The following is a 12,750-nucleotide window of genomic DNA, read 5'->3' as shown; positions in this document are numbered from 1 at the left end:
ATTCCTGTGGATTACTCGAATATGTTGTAAATGTACCCTGGGAAACACCAGTATAAAATTACAACAGTGTGAGTTACACCAGTATGACTGTTTTGTGCCTGAGGGTCACTGTTGCAAGCAGGCTATTGCTTGTTCTTTGACTACCTATTGTTGAGGTGTTGAAATAGCACCTTCTCTTCACCCAGGAGAGTTGGTTGTTTGTATTCTGTAGACACTGGTGTAAATTACTTTGGTGTACAGAACTGGTATATCTCACTGTTAAAATGCCATGCATCCAAGCCTTTACTTGGTTCAGTGCCCAGCCCAGTGGGGCCAAACTCTTATTTGAGGCATTTCTTCTACCATTCTTCATAGTGGCTCTCATAGATGTGCTTGGCAAAAGTGCTGCTAAAATCCTATACAGCTCTTGCAACAATAAGCATTTAACTTCAAATGTAATAAAACTAATCCTATATTTTAAGAAATCAGAGTAAGTCTGTCTCCCATGGGTAATAGATTTCTCTTGTATTAAATGCTAACCCTATTATCTGTAAGCTTCTTAACTTTCCTAATAGCTACTTCTACTCTATCTTATTCTTCAGGAATCTGCCTCCTGTTACTTACTCCAAGTCAGTTGCAGTCTCTTGAAAGAGTGATGGGCAGGGATCCTGGTTTTCTCTGATTAAAAAAAAATGCAAAATTTTCTGATTTAAACCACCCCTTCCCCCCCACAATCCATGTTCTTTGATTAAAATGAAATGCCATTATATTATATTTCTTCATGGTTTGTGTGAGACTGGAATAGATACTCAGTGGGGGTGGTGCAAGCACCTACCCTGGAGATCTTGACAAGGAGACTGGACACACACCTTGCTGGGGTTATTTGACCCCAGCAGTCTTTCCTGGCCAGAGCAGGGGGGCTGGACCTTGCGACCTCATGAGGTCCGTTCCAGCCCTAAACTTCTGTGAATATATACATAGTGGCATTTCATTATAATCACAAGAATGTGGCTGTGCGGGGGGGGTTGGTCAGAAAATTTGGGGATTTTTTTTATCAAAGAAAACTAGGATCTCTAGTGATGCGTAAAGAAGAGACACAGCAGTAGTAGTATTTATTTGAGGTGAATTTATTGATACTCCTGCACAGTACAGAAATCAAAACCAAGTGTACTCAAAACCATGGCAGACAAGGTTCCTTGGGTGAATTTGATATCTTTTATTAGACCAACCCAAATGGTTGGAGAATAGTTATTAAGCAAACTTTTGGGTTCAAAAACCCTTCGTCAGGCCAAACCATGAGTACTTCTGTGTCAGTTACAGAGAAAGTGAAATAAAACAGATGCTAGGTTACTGATTGGTCCGTGCACAACCTAGGCCAACATTAACCAGTTTTAGTTCCAACTCTTTAATTGCTTTGCAAATGTAATTGACAGAATTATGTGCTTCCCCCAACTGGCTCCCAGCTGCTTTGTAGAGAACCTCAAAGGTTTTCAAGCTTTACTCATGAAAAGGAGAAAATAGGCCAGGATGTACTTTGCTCTCCCACACAAACTCAGAAAGGAACTTATTGCAGTGCAGCAAACAGACTGCTTGTTTAACATCTCACCTTCACCATCTTCTTCTGCCTGCCACAGATGTCATTGCCAATATTTCAAAGCAAAGATGGGGAAGGAAGCTGTGGTTTCCACAGGAATTTCAGCTATAAGGGAGTCGGAACTTAACAGGAGGCTTTCGAGAGATTTACAGTGAGGATGACCTTGGCCCACTGCACCCACAGCAGAAGTAAAAAAGACAGTATCTAATGCTGGAACAAATGGCAGACTTCTCCAGTTCACTGGCACATAACTCAGAAGAATCCCACCTATAGAAGCTAGATTCATTGACAACACTCAGCAAAAATTTCCTTTCCTTATTTTAAACCAACAATTAGAAGCCTTATCCTTGTACCCTATAGCCGTAAACTGATAGACTTTCTCCATTCTTACTTGGGAGGTGAGATATCCAGAAGAGATTTTTATTGCTACACTGAAGCAGTGACCATATCTCCATGAATGTGGGGTGTTATTAAATAAATCCCCCCATTCAACTAAGTAGCTGAATTATGGAGGTTCCAAGCTATTTAAGGATATTTTACACACCTTTATTACAGTAATTATTAGTTCCGGTACCTTCATTTATATTCATATGCTTATGAAAGAACAATAAACATTACAGGGTTACCTATGTGATTCAGGAAATATGGGATCAAATATTCTGCAAGATCCCAAATCTGTAAGTATACTCAAGAACTCTGCCACTTGGGAAGGAAATAGCTCTGACCCTGTCAGCTGTGACTTTTTATTACTGAAACACGGAGATGCTCCCTGCTGTGTGTGAAACTTCAGCACAAAGGGATTGGGTGGTTTTTAAGCAAACCATTATTTCTAACAAAAGATGCTTTTTCTCTCTCTCAGCCAATTTTGTAGAGGAAAAGCAATAGATCGCTACAGTTAACCAAGCTTTATAGTTTTCCCTTCCAAGGAAAATAGCATGAGACTGGAATAATCAGTTGCTATTTGAGAGAACTGTTAGAAATGCAAGCATAGTGGAGTGGCTAATAATCAGTGACAAGGAAGCCAAGGATGGAAAAGAGAGCACACATTTCAGTGGTAATGTGACCAGAATAACATATGTTACATTCAGTTTCCTCTGTATGAATTTTAATCCATGATGAACACATTTTAATGATTCCACTTAAGTTATATTCAAGACATTGTGTTCTGTTAAGAAAAAAACACATTAGATTAGCCATTCTCAGCCTTTATCTGCTGTTACCCCTTTCTAATTGCAAGGCTGCTCTGGCCTTATTACCTTCTAGTTGGGATCTAGCCCAGAACTTTGTTCCCTGTTATCAATATAGAAAGGGCAGGTTAACTGTGGCATTCTGCTGCCTACTTGCAGCCATACTAGGGTCCATATTGGGAAACCATGTGTTACAGGAGTCATTCTAGAACCACACCTAAACATTGACCAGCTGCAGGCTGGATAGACAGATTTGCTTGAGATTGACGGTATGTTTAATTCACATAATAGGGAGATGGTTATAGCTATCTACCCACTTCACTGGTCACAGGGCACCATGACAATTGACTTCCATCAATTACCACCCTCTGGGTCCGACCATGGAGCCAATTCCCCAGCCAGCGGATCGTGGTGGACCCAAGGCCACAACTGGCCAGTTTTGCCAAGAGGTGATCATGGGATACCAGACTGAAGGCTTTTTTGAAGTCATGCTATATGACATCAATCTCTTCTCCCTTGCCCAGGTGATAGGTCACCTGTTTGTGAAAGGAAATGAGATTGGTCAAGCAAGACCTACCTGCAACAAACCCATGCTGGCTATCCCTCAGGATGTTGGTGTCGGCCAGTCCATTAAGGATGGCCTCTTTAATAAACTTTTCTAAGACCTTCCCCAGGATAGAGGTAAGGCTGATGGGCCTGTAGTTTTCAGGATCCACCTTCCTCCCTTTCTTGAAGATAGTCACCACATTGGCCTTCTTCCAGTCTTTGGGCACTACACCAGAAGGCCAGGAGCTCTCAAAGATCTGTGCCAGGGGCTGGGCTATGATGCTCGTCAGCTCCTTGAGTACCCTGGGGTGTAGATTGTCAGGGCCAGCTGACTTGAAGGTATCCAGCCTCTCAAGGTGTTCCTTCACGAGGTCAGCATTGATGGAGGGCAGGGATCTCCCTCACCCAGACCTCCCTGTCCCATAGTGGGCATGGGCGTCCCATGGGACTGATGAAAGACCGACGCAAAGTACCCATTTAATAGGTTGGCTTTTTCCTGGGCATCAGTTGTCAGTTGTCCCATCTGGTTTAGCAGGGGTCCAATGTTGCCCTTGCTTTTCCTCCGGCTCCCCACATATCTGAGAAAGGACTTTTTATTGTCCTTAATACTCGAAGCTAGTTAGAGTTCAGTTGCAGCCTTGGCTTTCCTGGTTTGCTCCCTGCAGGACTGGACCAGTGCAGAATATTCGTCCTTGGAGGTGAATCCCATCCTCCATCCTTTGTAGGCTTTTTTTTGTAGCCTCAGGAGGTCTGCTAGATCCCTGGAAAGCCAGGGGGGCTGCTGTGCCCTCTTGCTGCCTTTCCTCCGAGATGGAACAGAATTAGCTTGTGCATTGAGGATCGCTCCCTTGAGGAGCAACCACTCTTCTTGAACTCCCTTCCCCCTGGGGTCGTGGTCCCTTAGGGCGTCACTGACAAGCCTCCTGAGCTTGTCAAAGTTGGCTTTCCTGAAGTCAAGGACTTCAGTGTTGCTGACTGACTTGCCAGCTTTACAGCGGATGATGAAGGTGACCAGTTTGTGGTCACTGTCACCCAGCTTCCCATCGATCACTAGGTTGCTGATTAGGTCATCCCAGTTGCCAGTACCAGCTTAGGCTGGTAGCAAAAGTTAAGGATAACAAAAAGTCATTTTTTAAGTATATAGGAAGCAAAAAGAAGGTGCAGGGTAACTTAGGGGCCCTTCAGGATGAACTAGGGCAACTGGTAACAGACAGGATGGCCAAAGCGGAGCTTGTAAATAATTTCTTTGTATTGCGTTCCTGGACACAAATAGAAGTATGCATCCCATTGGGACTTTAGGTAAGCCCAGGATAGATACCAACCCACCAAGTGTTCGTGCTGACCTAGTAAAGGGGCACCTGGAGGGGTTGAATGTATTTAAGTAAACAGGCCCTGATGATCTTCATCCTAGGGTATTTAGGGAATTAGCTGGAGTCATAGCATAGCCACTGGCACAACTGTCTGAGCACTTGTGGCACTCAGGACAGGTCCCAGAGGATTGAAAAAGGGCCAGTGTGGTCCCTATTTTCAAGAAGGGAAGGAAGGAGGAACCGAGTAACTGTATCGGTCGGTTAGCCTCACTTCTATCCTTGGCAAGACCTTTGAGAAAATTGTTAAGGATCACATTTGTTGGGGACCAGCCAGTAAAATAATGCTAAGGGGCAACTAGCATGGGTTCATAGCAGGCAGATCTTGCCTGACTAAACTGGTTTCATTTTACAACTGGGTCACAAAATGCTTGGATGAAGAAACAGAAGTAGATGTTATTTACTTAGATTTTAAAAAGGCCTTTGACGCAGTGTCACACCCAGTTCCTATAAGTAAACTAAACAGTTGCAATGTATATTATTATACAGTCCAGTGTGCTCCCTGGCAGACCCAGAAGTGGACCAGAAGTACTTCTGGTCCACTTCCGGGTTTGCCGCCAAGCACACAGAGCCCACCCTCCCACCCCCCATTCCTGTGGGACACTCCATCTGCCCCCACATCACAGCGTTCACGAGCTACCTGCTACCTTGAGGTATGTAGAAAAAACATTTAAAGCTGTGTCTATGTCCAAATCACTGATTCTCTGAATCAGCATCGAATCTTCAGATTTGGATTTGGCTGAATCAAATCAGGGACAATGATCTGAATCAACTAATCGAATCACTGTCCTTGATTCAGGCCAAATCTGAATCCGAATCAAATAGGACACGCTTCGCACACCCCTAGCAGGAACTATGCTGTGGGGGAACTGAGGGCTTTGTGGAAGCCATCATGCTATACCCCCGCTCCAGCTTGCCAGGACATCTATTTGCTGGCCCTCTACTAGTGGCAGAGTATGAGCTGTGCATGTTAGGAGGTTGTAGCAAGCATTACCATGCAACTGCTCAGAACACATTCTTACTTGAATACCGCACAGATTTAAGATGTACTAAGTGGCCTGTATCACAAGGCCCTAAACACTCTGCTGCCATGGTGTAGGAATGCCCAGAAGGACTACAGGTTTCATCCCAGGATGTTCCATCTTGTTACTAGTGATGCTAAAGCTGAGAGAGCGTCAGCCTCACTCTAGAACTCCAAGAGCAGCAATGGCATGCTGGCTACATTGCTTTCTACTGCCCAATTCTTTTTATTAAACTTGAATGAGTAAAGGTGGTCTGGTTGCTCATTTGTGACAATTCTTACTCTCCTCTATCCTGTGACCACATTTTCTTTTGCAGCTGAATTGTACAAGCAGCACCAATATGTTTTCACATCAATTAATGCCAATGTCACCATATCAAACCTTGTCTGGAATATGGGAATGCTGGAATCACTTCCCCTGAGTTTGAAGCACCAATAGGTACCTTTGTTCAGAAGGAGAAGTATTCTTACCCCTATTCACTGAATACCCTTCTCGAAGTTAGCTGTCTTTATAAGAGAACACAGTAGATAATAAGATACAATGGGAGTGGAATGTAATGGTGACTTGTTGCAGAAAACATTTTCACAAATCACGATTAACAGTTCTGAAGCTGTTTCAAGTAGCTTACAATCACCAACCTCCATATATCATTTATGATTATCTGTCTTTGGTTAGTTTCTCAACAGCTGGCACTTTTCTTAAGTCAGTAAGGATTCCTTCCTTCCTTTCCCATGCATCAGTAGGCACGGAGGTGCTTGGCATTAGCTGCATTTGTGCTCTGTACGTGCAAGGTTGACACCTACTGGAAAACCCTGTTCAGATTCTTGAATGTATTTCTGTACTACACTATGGGTGATACAGTTACACTTTCTTATGTAGCTCATTGATCAGTAGCCCTGAGCCAAAAAGATTAAAGCCTTACAGCACAACCCAGGCGTTGAGCATATGCAAAGGTCCTTCTGTATTCATTGATTGTGGGCCGGATAGGCAGCAAAGTTCTCCTGTTCAGTTAGCAGGAAAGGTGGCAGCCATGTCCCCTAAAGTTAATGCTTAAACCTTCTTCATTACTTCATGCCTCCGTGTTCCTATCAAAGCTAATTCTGCTAGCTTTATGCCATCACAGTAGCGCAAAGGGACCCGAAGACAGCTAAGGATTCTAGTCAGGATAATCATATGGAAGAACTGCCATGTCAATATGCCAGACTTTAAATGTTGCTAGGTTTTTGTTTATAGCTGTGTTGGTCTAAGGACATAGGCAGGCAAGGTTCTTTGAGGACATGTGATATCTTTTATTAGACCAACTGAGTAGTTGGAAAAAAGTTCTTTCTAAGAAGATAGAATATATCACATCTACTCAAAGAACCGTGCCATACTAAATGCGGAGCTTGAGAATTTTCCATCTTCTACGGATTAATAAGCAACAAAGGGCAAAATGCAGTCCTAGGTGTGTGGCCCACCCTCACTATGGGAACCCTCAAAGAACTAGCCAGGGTCATAAGGATTACTAGTAAATGTAGCTCTTTCTTCTTTCTTTCTTCATAACATTATTAATAATGCAGTATAATGCACATTTTAAATTGGAAAGTTATTTTAAAATGAAAATTCAAGACCATCTGTTCTAGTAAGGTAGGAAAGGAATGTTTAACGCCATCAAGAAGCTTCGTTTCCATTTTTTTCCTAAACAAATTTCACTGACAATATGTTCCTGTGGAAAGTTTTGATTTTGACAAATGGCATTTTCCACGGAAAAATGTAATGCTGAAGGTAGAGAAGGTACCTGCATTTTTTTTGAGAAGAAGACGAGTGAGTTCAACTTTTAGTTGACTTTGCCTAGCTTAACTCATGGCAAAACTGTTGTCCCCAAAGGACAGTGAGTTCGTGCCCGGTGCGCTTGTGCCAATAAACACACAGGGGTGAAGGATCCAACTTAATCTTTATTTCTGCGCAGAAAGTGGTGCTTGGCAATCGTTCGCAAAGCAAGCACCCACACCCCAGTGGGCGTCTGCCTTATATAGCTACATAACAGGTTAAACTTGCTGATGTGATGAAATGTGTAGCAAGCCCAGCAAGTAACCCCCCTTCCAGCTCCCCCACAAGTAACCCCCCTTCCAGCTCCGGAACTTTGTTGATACAGCTTTTCCTCTAGCGACGCCAGCAATTAAACAACTAAGCAACAAGCGATCTCCCCCAGCCTAAACAACCTACTCTATGCCCTTGGTTAGATAAAATACTTTTTTCAAAACATACAAAGCTGTTCCTGAAGTAGAAAATGCATAGTAAAAGTTTAGGGGATCTCTGCTGGACATGGCTTCCAGCCCTACCTCTGTCCCTAGGGGTTTAGCCAGGTGCCCCTGAAACAAGGGGTGCTTATCAAAACTACAGTATTTTTTTTTCACTAAGAGTTTACAGTTTGATGAATATGCATTTGTTATGGTAAAAATGCATATTTTGAGCAGTAAAGACCAAACCTAAGTTATGTAGGCCTTTAACAACACAGGGATAAATTATGAGGAATGGGCATAAGCACTTTCATTTTCCTGTGGGCAACTCCACTTTCAAAAGTTTGTGAAGCACTGGTGTAAAGACTAAATAATGGATAAGAATTCCTTTCTAGGGCTATAACTCAGATGGACGAGGGGTTCAATTGCTGTTATAAACTGCAAGAGCAAAGCCTGAATGATTTGTAGTCTATATAATCCTGAGATGTAATCATAACTCCACAATTCAAAAATCTCACGTGTTTTTTTATTTTTTATAATACAATGAGGAGAGAGAGTTTTTGCAAGGGCAACGATGTGCTGGCAACAGTTCTTGGGAACTGCTCATTAAAATTCTATTGTCGAATTGAAGAAAGAGTTGGAATTCTTTCCTGCTTTGGATACAATTCAGTGCCTTTCAGAATAGTATTAAGTCTACCTCTGCACATCTCTTGTGTCTGTCCATGAAGCATACTGTATTATTAACCCAGTCCGAATTTTGAGTAGCAGTATTTCTTAATGAAAGACCCTAGGTCTCCATTTTTCTGCTAGGGATGACTTTTAGTTAGGGGCTCCTATCAATACTACTGGACAGAAAATACTTTGCTTTTTTGGAATTGTACAACACAAATTCCTAAACTCTTTTTTTTTTTCTTTTTCAATTTGAAATGGGAAGTGGGCTGCTGCTTCATCCCTAGATCAATGTAGATAGGGTTTTACCTTGGGGTGGTGTATAGAGAAACTTATGTTGGCACATCACCTTTGGAAATTGTAAATTTTGTGAATAAAAATTGAGTCAAGGTTCTCCAGAATTACTTGTGATTTTTGAGTGCCTAAGTTGAGACATTTTTAAAAGACCTGACTGTTTGTGGGCAGATTCTAACACCTTTGAAAATCACTCCCTTTTGAGTGATACTAATTCTGATTATTTTGATTTATTCACTTAATGTAAATACTTGACTATATGAAATTATTAGCAAAATCTGCAGTTTTCACTATAATTAGCTGCTTCTAAATAAAACAAAACCTTGCTACATTTTTTTAAAGAGACCTTGGTATACTGAAGATATTTTGATGCCACCCACAGGAAGAAGCAGGTACTTTTGGTATTGCTGTCTCTGCCCTGTTCAACAATTGACTGTCCCACTTCCAAGCTTCTAGACCAATACTAGCTCAAGACAACAATTAAAGATAGCAAACAGATGGAATGGCAAATGCATAGAAATAAGGTATAAATTACAACAGGATAGTATTCATATCCTGTTGAGGAAAAAGCTTCTAATAATGGAATATAAGATAAAAACAAAGGAAAGCAGAAATCTAATTTAAAAATGTTCATCCTGAATCAGCCAAATTAAAGCTCCTAGGTCAATTACACAGTTATGCATGGTCCTTTTTGTCATAATCACCTGAAGTTTCTCTGGAATAAGAGAAATTCCTTTAGTAAATTCAGGGTGTTGGTTGTAGCAGTGTTGGTATAAGGACATAGGCAGACAAGGGTTTTTGGGTAAATGTGATATCTTTTATTAGACCAGCTAAATAGTTTGAAAAATTGTTCTTTACAAGCTTTCGGGCACAAAGCATGTTTGTGCCCGAAAGCCTGCAAAGAACAATTTTTCCAACTATTTAGCTAGTCTAATAAAAGATATCACATTTACCCAAAGAACCTCATCTGCCTTTAGTAAATCCATATTTCTTCCCTTTTCATTCCCCTGTCTCTGATGAGACAGACTCCATCAGTACTTGGTACAGGACAATATGATGTTGCTGCCTTTTATGTTTTTAACTTAAAAAACCATGTGATCAAAATGAAACCAAGGAGGAAAAGTCTTTGCTTTCTGGAGAGCTGTAGTAGTTACCTGGCTATGCTGTTCTGCATTAGGTGATCTAAATTCATTCACCTTAGGTCCATCATACAACAGTGTTTGAAAAACTGCAGATTATGAGGTAATCTGGCAGGATTCACCATGAGCATACTTCTCCTTAAGAGCTGCTGACAAAACCTGGGATTCCCAGACAGTCTTCCATCCACATACTATTCAAATCTGGGATTACATAGCTTCCAGGATCAGACAAGAGTGGATACATTCAGTGTGATGTATTTGTGACATAAGTGAAGAATGGGAAAGAAAAATCACAGCTTTCCACTGACATAGTTACAGGGAAGAGGTGAGTAGGAGAGGCAAGGGAAATAATTGACTATGACAATAGGTTATGGCTAGATGAGTTTTATGAAAATCTCACTCTGTGCTACAGAGGTAAATTATCAGTAATTTTATTTGTGTGAGTGCGTAAATACGATGATTGATCTCTGATTTTAATGCTGGGAATGAATTACAGATCAGTGAGTTTTGCATAATATGCTCAGTAGAATGTTGCTTTTAATTTGCACTTTATCTGCACTGAGAAACCCCAGGTTTACAGTGTATATTTTTCAAATGTGTCTCCAACAAACACTGGCAGTATTATGTTAGATCCTTTAATTAGGGAGCTGAGGCTTTCTGGCAGAGGAATTTAGCTCCATTACAAGTTGTTGTTTTTTTGTTGTTGTTTTTAAATTGAAAGCCTGATGAGTGTTCTGGGGTTTGGCTACAGAATATTATTTCCCTGCTTGCTTTCTCTGCTTCACACCACATAGTGCTCAGTAGCAGCATTACAGGATCTGCCAGCTCAGCACACACCTGACATAGCTAGGTTCAGGGCAAAGGAATGATTTGTCTTTTAGTGTCCCCTTTCCCTGCATCACTGGAGATTTTTTTTGTTTTCTATTTCTTTCTTGTGTATATCACGCTACCTACTCTTTGGGGAAGGAAACAATGGCACTGTCTCTCTATGCATTCACATGACCTCCCTGAACACCACACCGGAGGCTTAGGAATTTATCTTCATTGTACTCCTGTCAAGAAGAGAGTAAAGCCTAGGCTAGGTGGGGAGATAAGACAAGGAGAAATTAAGACCCCACAAACACATGCATACATCCAGTTACATAAATGCTTCAATATTTGCAGGATCGCAGTTTTAACCCTACTGTGTTTCAGGAGAGCTACTCATGTGAATAAAGTTATGCATGTGCTTAGGTTATTGTAGGCTCAGGACCTAGATACCAGTCACAAGCTGTCGGAGAAATTATTCGCTTAAGCTCCCAACCTGGAAAGGGAACACCTGCGAATACTCCTGACCCCAGTGGGGCTCGTTTCCCAGCTGAGACTCAAATAAGCAGAAGATGAGGGTGTGGTCTTTTCAGTTTATTCGGCCAAAGGTCCCCCGACCTTAGAAAGGCAGAGGGGCCCCGGTTGCACTCTCACACACGTATTTATATTCTCTGGTTACATGATATTTCGCATGCGCAAAGCTTTAGTGGAAAATTACTAGTATTGCATGACTCTTCTTCAACCTGCAGGGTAATACCAAATAAGGCACAGGTCTGCCGTTAAGCTTGTCTATCATGCTTAATTACTATGGTGGAAACTTGTGGGCCCCTGAAGGTACAGGCTGTGCTTCCCGTATTGCCAAAGGAAACCCCTTTCTCTGCGCACAATTTCTAACAAAGCACATGTGGCAGAGTCAATCACTCAACCCAAATATCCCTAATCTAGTGCCTTTGCTGCAAGATCTTCCTCTCAGCAGAGGCCTCCCTCATCCAGAGACTAGCATAATTTAGGACTCTGGTCTAAGAGATGATTAGCTGATGAGTGCAGCAAAGACTTCAATTGTTTGCCTTTGAGCTAGTAGTAAATATCCTATGCTCAGTTTCCTTGCTGAATCAGGGTCCTTGTCAGCCTTGGCCTTCCTTAACTTTTGAGAGAGGCAGGTCACTAATGTCAGAGATGGGCCCAAACCAAGACTCCAAGCCTGAACATCCTGGGCTGAAGGCGATACCAATGCGTGTGATGAAAGCTATTGGTATCAGTTACTTGGCCTGCATCATTTCCCCCCATATTATTGGCGGTTGTAAGGCCCAATCTTACCCAGGGCAGCACCCTAAATGGTGAGTACTAGAGTCCTTTTTTTGCCCCGCTTTCCCTCTAGCATTGAGACAATCTCATCTCACGTCAAATTTCCAAGGCGGGAAATGTTGGCACGCGCTGAACTCTGCCTTTAACCCGTCTGCTTTTGCCGAGAGCGTGGGAGATTGCGGCCGCTGCCTTTTGCGCGAGGGCTGGTCCCACGGTGCTGTCTAGAGCAGGGCCTCGGGCAGGTGCGGGAGTGGCGGTGGGGCTCATCTCCTCCTGGCCTCCACATCAGGGAGAAGCTGCTGACATCCCTGTCAGAATAAAGGGTTAGAAAGGGTGGGGGGACAAACTACTGCTTCTCTCTGCTAAAGAACAAGGGGAGAGGAGGCACCTTTACTTGGTTAGCATCAGGCTTGCCCAGAGTGGGACCAGGAGCCTGTGCATTGCTGAGGGAGGCAGGATGTGACTGAGGCCGTGGGGGGGGGCTGGAGCTTGGTTACGAGCGGGGACCCTCTCCCCGCTTTTTTCTTTTTTGCCCCTTCCCTCCCTGCACGTGGAGTGTAGGCGCTGCGCGCGGCGGGGCGGGGTGGCGCTGCTGTGCGGGCCGCAGCCCCCAGGGGGCGCT

At 42.8% G+C, this 12,750-nt stretch overlaps 1 protein-coding gene across 1 annotated transcript in view; it reads left to right on the top strand.

The window, feature by feature from the left end:
• Positions 1 to 11,406: 11,406 nt before the first annotated feature.
• CPNE4 (copine 4) overlaps positions 11,407 to 12,750 on the top strand; it is a 350,544-nt gene continuing 349,200 nt past the window's right edge. The window contains exon 1 of the mRNA XM_006020621.3: positions 11,407 to 12,160. The gene's annotated coding sequence lies outside the window, so the exon portion shown is untranslated. The remainder of the gene's footprint in view (positions 12,161 to 12,750) is intronic.

Source organism: Alligator sinensis, unplaced genomic scaffold (assembly GCF_000455745.1).
Source record: "Alligator sinensis unplaced genomic scaffold, ASM45574v1 scaffold54_1, whole genome shotgun sequence".
In the NCBI taxonomy this organism is placed as follows: Eukaryota; Metazoa; Chordata; order Crocodylia; family Alligatoridae; genus Alligator; species Alligator sinensis.
The sequence above is the reverse complement of the archived record's forward strand: the minus strand, read 5'-3'. Positions and strand labels throughout refer to the sequence as shown.